We start from the raw sequence: 9405 nt of genomic DNA on the forward strand, positions 1-9405 counted from the left end.
GCCTGCTTCTCCCTCTGCCTGTGTCTGCCTCTCTCTGTGTCGCTCATGAATAAATAAATAAAATCTTAAAAAAAAAGATACACAACCTCAGGCCCAACCCTGGTCAGACTCAACCTCCAGGGCCTGGGCCCAGGAATCAGTGTTTTCTAGGTGATTCTTACACAGGCCAGTAGGAGATGCACTTTCATAGAGGGTCTGTGACTAGCATCCCAGGAGCCCAGCTCCCCCACTCCCTTCAACCAAACTCTCCTCCTCCTCTCACATGGGGCTCGGGGCTCGAGCAACCTTTGTGAAGACCGCAGACACATCAGCACGACTTTAAATAATACAAGGGGAGGAAACCTCTGCTAGACTAATTAAGTTTTGCAATCCAGTGGTTGGGAGAAGTAAAAGAAAAAAAAAAAAAGAATAGGAAGAAAAAAAAAAGGAAAGAAAAAGAAAACAAAACAAAACAATATGCCTTTGGTCAATCCATTACAAAAAGAGCTGAGCCGCTGACCTTTTCATTCCGCGTGCGCTGTGTGCGCAGCAACTCGGTAACCTTTTCCAGCTGGAATAGAAAGTTCAATTAAGTTTGTTGGCTCCGAAATCTGCCCGTGTCCCGGAGAGCAGATTAGGCACTTAGGGGCTGCAATTATCCATCTGCTGCTTCTGCAAAACTGAAAAGAATGCCCACGTGCCGCACCTATCCCCGGGCACAGGCAGAGGCGGGTGTGTGTGCATCTGTATGCACGCGCACACGCGGAGCCTGCACACGCACTGGCTGCAGCTGAGACATTCAATCGTTTCCAAATTTGGGTCCTTGATGCTCTGCTGGGGACGATTTTCAAGTTAGACCAGAGCCTGGGAGTTGAGAGCCGCCGGGTTCGCTTCCACCGGGCTCGTCCTCCCATATGTCCTTTGGCGCTGGCCCTTCTCGGGGGTCCTCTCCTGGCTTCAGGGGTGCGGCGTGGACGTGGTCGTGGGCAGGGCTCTTCACGGAAGGGGTTGCTGTTCAGCTGAGCAACCGAGTCTCCTTGCTCGGGGGAAGTGAGAGGTGTCGTGGCGGGAGATACGGGCCACCAGGGCGCATCTGCACCTTGCTCGGGGACTCCCAGCTGAGGAGACTTAGATGGGCCCCAATGCCCTGAGCTGCTTCCCCCCATGTGTGAGGCGGGGAGACGGTGTTCATCTCCTAACGTGGCAGCGAAGACTCACACCGACCGCACCCTGGAGGTCTGGCGCCTGGTCTGCGCCGGGTGATAAGCAGAGTTGGGACGATGCCGAGGGTCACTGATGTTCCACGGAGGGTCTTTAGGTTGGTGCCTGGGTCTTCAAATTTCCTCTCGGGTCCCCCCCCATCCCAGGTCTGGATGCTGGGCCACCCTCTCCGTGTGCCTGGGAAGCGTCACTAGCTCACTCCAGGGCTACACCCTCTCTTGTTTTTCCGTCTGAATCTAGAACTGTCTCTGAATTTTGCGTCTACTCCACCATGTCCTAAATAGAGATTGTTCTTTGAAGACCAGGGAAGTGAGCTCTTCAAAGCATAAATGAGATCAAACCAGTCTTCCCACTCCCACCCCATCCTCCCAGCACGAAGCTCTCCAGTGACTTTACATAGGATTTAAGTGAAGTCCAGACTCCTCACAGGGGCCTGTAAGGTCCAGTAGTCTGGCTCTCGCCTTGACTTCTGGCTCACAATGCTCAGGACGTGACAACCTTCTTTTCAGGCCCTTGAATATACCCAGATGCTTCTTGCCTCAGGACCTTTGCATGGCTCTTTCGTCAGCTTGTGCTCTTTCCCTAGGTTGTGGCGTTGTTGGTTCCTTCTCGCCATTCAGTGCCATCTCCTTGGGAGGTCTTCCTGAACAGCCCTTTCTAATTTTTTTAATATATATTATTTATTTGTACTCATGAGAGACGCAGAGAGAAAGAGAGAGTCAGAGACACAGGCAGAGGGAGAAGCAGGCTCCATGCAGGGAGCCCGATATGGGGCTTGATCCCGGGACTCCAGGATCACACCCTGGGCCGAAGGCGGGCGCCAAACCACTGAGCCACCCAAGGATCCCGCAGCCCTTTCTAAATTAATCCCACTATCCAGTCTCTCTATGTCCATCCAGCTCCAAGCTTTATGTTTTCACAATTTACTTCTTATTCACTCATTTTGTATTTATGACTTAGCTTCCTGCTCCCTGGATTGTGGACTTCACAAAAGGATGGGTTTGGTTTGTTGTGTCCAACACTATCTCCAGCACTAGAACAGTCTCTGATGTATAAAAGGGGATCAGCAAACCTTCGTTGAATTAACGAGTTGATGGACCGAAGCCTGGGTCTGAAGCCCTTTTTTGATGATGGTTGCTTAGGTCTTAGATTGTTCTTTGCCTCAGGATCCTTGGTTTCTTGGCTCTAAAATGCATTGATAAAGGCACATCACTGCTTCTCGCTCAACCTCCCCAGTCCCTACTGCTTTACTCGTTTATTTCCAGTTATCTGTCATCCTGGTGTCTGAATGCCATGTTTTATGTGCTAGCTTTAGTGGCACCTCTCTCCATTCAGGTGTCTGCACACCAAGTACAAGGTCAACTCCAATGGCATGTCTGGATGTCTGGAAGAATGTTCTTAATGAATTCTAAAATTCTTAAGGTGGTGAGATTTACTTCTTGTCTCCTCCTGCAGCCTAACCTTGTACCATGCTACCCGGGGTACTGAATGCATCTATGGACAATACCATGTCGTACATGCCATGTAAGACAATACATCTAAGAGGAAAGCCCCCTCTGTAACAATTGGCCCCCAGTGGGTAGGACTTGACCAATCACTGCCAGCTTCCTTAATTTTCCCCATTTCTGAGTCAATACTACCCAGAGAAAGCCCAATATGGTCCACAAACCAATCACATTAGATGTCCATCTCCAGCTTCGGATGTTAACAACCCCCCATCAGAGAATACCTGAAGCCTCCCCTTTATTCCACTCTCAACCTTTCCTACCCTCCTGTTTGTCTCCAAGTCTGCCAAACACAGGTGACGCCAACTGCTTGCTTTGCGATATCAAGTTCTGAATAACAGCATCTGTTTCTTCTCATTCGGGTTGTCTCTGTTTATTTCCCCCATGCATGTTATGGTTACCTACGGCTTCAAAACCAATCATCCTCAAACTTAATCACTGAAAATATGCATGTTTTTGCTCATAGTTTTGGAGTTAGAGATTTGGGAAGGGCTCAGCTGGGTAGGTTTTCTGTAGGCCACATGGTAGCAGCTGGGCAGCTGAATCCAGAGGATACACTTGCAAACATGATTTCTTCTTGGTCATGAATGCGGTGCATCTGCTCCATCCGTGTGCTTTGGCTTCTTTTCCACTCCATGGTATCTCAGCCTTCGGGGCCCCAGTACATGACGTTCTTGGCATAGCCACTCTTCTTGCATGGAAGCTCCCTTCCAAGAGGCAAAAGCATAAGTTACACCCAAAGGGGCCTCTGTCATAGTCACCACGTTTAATTGATCAGACCAACCACAAGGCCACTCAGATTCAGTGTGCGCTGGGGGGATAAGGTACGTCGTATCAGAGAGTGGAGGAGTGGCGATGTCACATTCCTGAAGAGCATGTGGGATGGGAGACACCGTCATGTCCATCTTTGGAAACACAATCCATGTTCTCCTTCCTTTCTTTCTCCAGCCTACTGCTCTTGTTTCCCTAATGGCGGGTACATGATGTTTTTTCTGCCCCCAAGGTTTGGGATCTTTGCAAACGCTGTTACCTCTGTCTGGATGCCTTCCCTCCTGATCCTTGTCTAAAATTTGACATCCACTACAAATTTCAGCTACAATATTACTTCCTGTCCAGTCCTCTGGGAAACATTTCTTGATACTTCCCTCAAAACCCACATGTAGAAACTAAATCAAATCTCCCCCCACCCCCGTTTTCTGCCATTAAAGCATTGATCAAAGTTTGGAATTACATTCTTACATTATTCTTGAATTAATCTCCTTCCCCCCTCCTTCCACTTGCCATGGATATGAGCAGGGGGCAGGGTCTGGATGTGTCGATCACTATTTTAGCCCAGTGCCAAGTACAGTTCCTGACACACAGTAGGTGCTTAATACATTTTTGTTAAATCAATCAATGCATTTACTTAAACTTTTCTGCCCTTGCGTATATGTCTAATAAGAGCCTCGTGTTTGAACTTGCTGTTAGGGCCCTGAGCCCATTGAAAAATCAATTCGAGCGGAATTTATCCTGGCTTAATGACATTAAATGTAAAGATCTTTTACCAGTTGTTGTTATTTTCATTAAGTCTCTAGTGAACACGGACAATGCATGATGAAAGTCCAGCCGAGTAAGAGGAAAGCAGCTGGGCCTGTCTTTGGGCAGAGACGTGGATTTGAATTCCTACCCTTACAACCAATTGTGAAGTTAGGTGATTTATTTAACATTTCTGACTCTCCCAATTGCACCATCTGTAAAGTAGGAATAATAACATACGCCTTATAGAGTCTTCTTAAAGATTACATTAGATAACAATCCCCAAACAGCCCCATTTTTAACCCAAGAATCACGCTTATCATTCAAAGTTTATCCAAACAATTGGAAATACGAACGTTAGCATCAGACCTTGTTCTTCTTCCTTGCCACTGGATGACTTAGCTTTTGTTTAATCCCTGCCGTTCTAGCTTTAGTCTGATCTTAATATGCTTTTGAAGGTAAGTAGAAAATACTTTACTGTCGGTCTTTTTAAAAAATTCGAGATGACATCTATTAAAATCAGCATAATTGATTTATTGACTTTTCAAGAAGAAAACTAAGAAATTTGTCCTCTGTGGCTATCCTACCTGTTGACATATTTCTTAACTTGGCTTTTTGATCTTCGGATGAAACAACAAAGATAAAAAAAAATTGAAGGAGCTCTCTTCTTTGAGGGGAATAGAATAGATTTGAGGGAATACTCACTGTTTAGGAAAACGGAACCTTTTATGCCCAGACCCAATTCTTGAAAGAACCTTCTAGAACCAGTGATTTCTTTTGCAGACAGAAGCTTTACTGAGACACCAGGAAATTCACGTGTGTGACCTGTGGGCACGCCCCCCATTTTCAAGATGACAAAGCCGAGGGTCAGAGAAAAACCACTGCACGGCCAGGATGGAGCACAGCTGGAATGCGATCCGGTCGTGCATTGACGGTAACAGGTGCTCTTCCCTCCCCTGGACGCTTTCACAGCTTGTGCCACCCATGGAGAGAGAGGCAAAGCAGCAGAGAGCCGGTGCAGCAGGGAAATTAATTTCAGGTCGCCTTAGTCATTGCTGTCAGACTCCAAAGCCCCGACACGGATTAGCAGCCTGTCTACTTCCTCCTCCGAGAGGAACCACCAGTCATGCTTGTGCGTGACCGGGGTGTCACCCCCAGAGCCTCTGCCAGTCCCGCCATCAGACAGGACGTGTCTGGGAAGAAGAATTTGCAGCCGACTGCTCTGCCATTCAGGTCCCCATATGTGTCAATTGAGTAATTTATGGATGCACTTTTTGCTGCACTGCAAAGGAGATGCACAGGACCTTTGGAAATAATTCAATCTCTTTCAAGGGAACACATTTGGGGAAATTATTGTTAATGCATCTGAGTAAGAGGTGCTCAACCCCGACAAATATTTCATGCAATTATAGCAAAGATGAGGCTGTGACAACCAGTGACCATCAATCATTCTCCAGATCAATAATAACCATGGAACATGCAATCAAACCTAATCAACACCCCATGATTAAAGAACGGGGCCTCTCTTCTCTGCTCCCGGGGTCATAGTCCCTGCAAAGGATTGGCTCAGAGTCCTCAAGACAGCACATAATGTTGAAACAAACATGCAACTATGGTCTTTAAAATCCAGCAGATCTGGGTCAGATCCTATAAATACTTCCTTCTCAGTCTTAGACAAAATTATGTGATAAAAACTAACACTCACTGCTCTCTCTGCCTCTGTCTGTCTGTCTGTCTCTCTCTCTGGTGCCATACAGTGTGCTAAGCACTTTGTCTGTATTATCTCACTTAACCTTATGATATGCATGAGGTTTATGCCAATATCCCCTCTTTACAATGAGGAAACAGCCTCAGGGAGAGAGGTTAGCTTGCTCAAAGCCACTTTCACAGCAAGTGACCAAAGCTTCAGTAATTTCCGAGGTGGAGAACTTTCAAACTAACTGATGCCTGGACCCCACTCACTTCTTATACCTGAATCATACTCTTTGAGGGTAAGAACTAGACAAGTATTGTTTCAAGTAAAAATTTTAGTAACTCTAGCAGACATACAGAAAAACGAGCTCATAGAGAATATGTAGCACGGAGTATTTTCACAATGTAAACATACTGTGTGCAGAACAAACCAATCCCTCCCGCCCCCGGGAGTCCCCTCGTGTATTTTCCTAGTCCCTGACCACCCCGTTCTGCCCAAGCATGACCACATCCCAACTTTAAAGAGCAAACATTAATTTTCCTTCCTTTTGCACTTTGTGTAAATGGAGGCATTCTGTTGACATACTTCTGTGTCCAGCTGCACGTGACATTCCTGAGATTCATCCATATGTGGAGGATGGAAGCTATTTGTCCAACCTTGTTGCTGTAGGTATCCATCCATTGCATGTCTACGGCACAGTTCATTCGGCCAATCTGCTCTTGATGGCTACCTTTTCCATTCTTGGCTATTACCGATGCTGCTGCCACTAACACTCTTGTATCAGTCTTTTGGTTAGCAAAACGTACGCCTTTCTGTTGAGTGTCTACCTCGGAGTGTAGCTTCCTATTCACTCTGTGTGCAGGTTCAGCTTAGCAGATCCGGGAATGTGTCTTTTAAAATTCCCAGGTGATTCTGAAACTATCAAGGGTCGAGAAACTCTGCATAACCCTGTGTCACTGCCCTCATTTGGAATGTCGCTGTTGTTACTTTCTGGAATATAATTAAGTCACGATAAAGTTCTATAGAGAAGGTTTTGCCCTATTACTAAAGACAACCTCTCTTCCACCCTCCAGTCCTCCATCCCATTTCCCCGAACCAAGGCATTCTAATTTTTGTTAATGCCTAAGTTTCAAAGGCTGGCGGGTCCTGGAAGAAAAAAGAGCCTGAATGCTTCTGTCTCTTATTCTTGGAAAAGGGAAGATTTTTGCCATTGCAAAGAAGAGAATAATGTAATAGCATAATTTTTGGCACCAAATCTCTTCGTTGCTGAGGACCCATGAAAGGAACTGATGGTGTTACAGCAGATAATAAGCACACAAAATGCATAGTACATAGCGTGGCTCTCAATAAATGGTCCTGTTATTATGATTACGATTATTGCTATCATCAGTAGTAGCAAAGAAGTGAAAATATGCTGGGGCTGTGGGTTCTTCATGAAACAGATCCGGCCAATCCTTCCTGAATCCTCCCAGCAAGCCCCATGGGCCAGGCTGTCTATGGCACCAGGAGTTCAGAGGGGAACAAGCCAGGTTGTCTTGAAGATGCTCACTGTCCAGGGGAGGGGGCTGCTGTTATCTCTGAGCTCGTTGAGTCCATGTTCTATGCAGTAGAGGGAGGGCACTTAAAAATGTGGGAATTTCAGAGAAAGCCAATCCCCACTGTCCCAGGAATGTAGGAAAGCAGATTCCTACTGAGGAGAGGCCACAAGCTTTACTTCCTACTCAAGGGATCTGTACACAGAGACCTTCTCAGAAACTATATACATTAGTCAGGGTGATTTTCATCTCAAATTAGAGAATAACTTAATTTAACTGAGAAAGAGGGGGTGGGAGACATTGTTGTTGAGAGGTTTCCAGTGCACAGATGCTTAGGACAAACTGCACCACTGGGCTTCAGGCAAGGGGAGTGGGCAGCTCCAAGGATGAACAGGTCTCAATGTTCTGGTTCCTCTGTCTCGTCTGTTTGCTTTCAGCCCCATCTCGTTTTCTTCTCTACCTCTCTCACACGACCTCTTCTTCTTCTTCTTTTTCTTCTTCTTTTTCTTCTTCTTTTTCTTCTTCTTTTCTTCTTCTTTTCTTCTTCTTCTTCTTCTTCTTCTTCTTCTTCTTCTTCTTCTTCTTCTTCTTCTTTTGTCAAATGATCCTTTATTGAAATATTTTCCTTTGTAGTTAACTCACTGGACATTCCACTGCACCACTATTGATGTCATCTATGATGTCATGAGGGTGATGGCCATCAACATTGCAGCCCACAGACTGGGCAGTGCCCAGGATTTCTTTAATGGTTCCAGAGAGTTCTCTGGCTAAAGATCGGTGTTGCATCTGTTGGTCAATATTGACAATCTCATCAAAAGTGATATTTCCACTGTGCTTAATGTTTTTCTGCTTCTTTCTGTCTCTTGATGTTCCTTGAGGGCTTTGATAATCAAGGCAGAGGCAGAAGGTACCGCTTCAATCTGGGCCTGTCTGCTCTCAATGGTCAGTTTCCTGTAATCCTTAGACCCTTCCAGTAACTGGTTGCCTTGGTGATGTCATCACCAACCTTCTTTGGAGACAGACCCAGCGGACCGATCTTCGGGGCCAGGGCAGACATGGCACCGACCTCACCACTGGTGCACCTCAGGTACACGACTTTGATCTCACTGGGGTCAAACTTAGGCAGCATGGTGGAGGCAGCTGGTGTGGGATGAACCCAGATTCAGGACGACTGAAGACCTCATACGACCTCTTCTTTATCTCCATCTCTCAGATTCTTCATCTCTCGGTGCCTCTACCCCTTTCTCTTCTCTTCCCTCCAGACCCTCCACTTACTCACAGTTTCTGCTCCTCAGAACTTTAGCCTTGCATGGATTGTTGGCTTGCCACAGGCCTTAAATCTGTCACAACTCAGCCTCAAGAGCTCCGTGCTTTCATGCCTCCTGTTGCATGTGTAGCTACATTTTGTGTCTCAGTTGACCTCTCAGAGTTCACCATTTGAATCATAGATGGGTTCCCATTTTATAGAGGGCTTCCCTGAGTTTGGAGCCCAACTCTGATATAGTCAGCTGTGGCCAGGGGAGGAGCGCCTCCTGATCTCATGCTCCAACCATTCAGCTACAGGTGGGCAGTTGCCTTAAGACAATGCGTTGGGTGGAACAGACAATGGAACATGGTAAGAAACCCTGTAAGCTGTAAGAGTCCTAACATCTAAAGCTTGCTTGGTGGGGAACCAGAGGATCCTGGGCACCAGATATTTTGTTTAGGTCCTTTATGAATACTCAGCAACTGGTTCATAAGGCTCAATAGTAGTTTTGGAATGAGCAAGTTCACTTCTCTGTTCTCTATAATAAACTTGGCTTCCCTCCATGCCCCAGGGCTTTTGGGGTTTCACTCCTTCACTTATTCATTCAACAAATATTTACTGAGCATCTACTTTGTGCCAGATACTGTTTTATACACTTGAGATTTAATGATGGATAAATTGGCAAAATCTCTGCTGTTGTAGATCATAGTA

At 46.2% G+C, this 9405-nt stretch overlaps 1 pseudogene; it reads right to left on the reverse strand.

The window, feature by feature from the left end:
• Nucleotides 1-8046: 8046 nt before the first annotated feature.
• LOC121494196 lies at nt 8047-8592 on the reverse strand (annotated as a pseudogene).
• Nucleotides 8593-9405: the final 813 nt, after the last annotated feature.

Source organism: Vulpes lagopus, chromosome 7, assembly GCF_018345385.1.
Source record: "Vulpes lagopus strain Blue_001 chromosome 7, ASM1834538v1, whole genome shotgun sequence".
NCBI lineage: Eukaryota > Metazoa > Chordata > Mammalia > Carnivora > Canidae > Vulpes > Vulpes lagopus.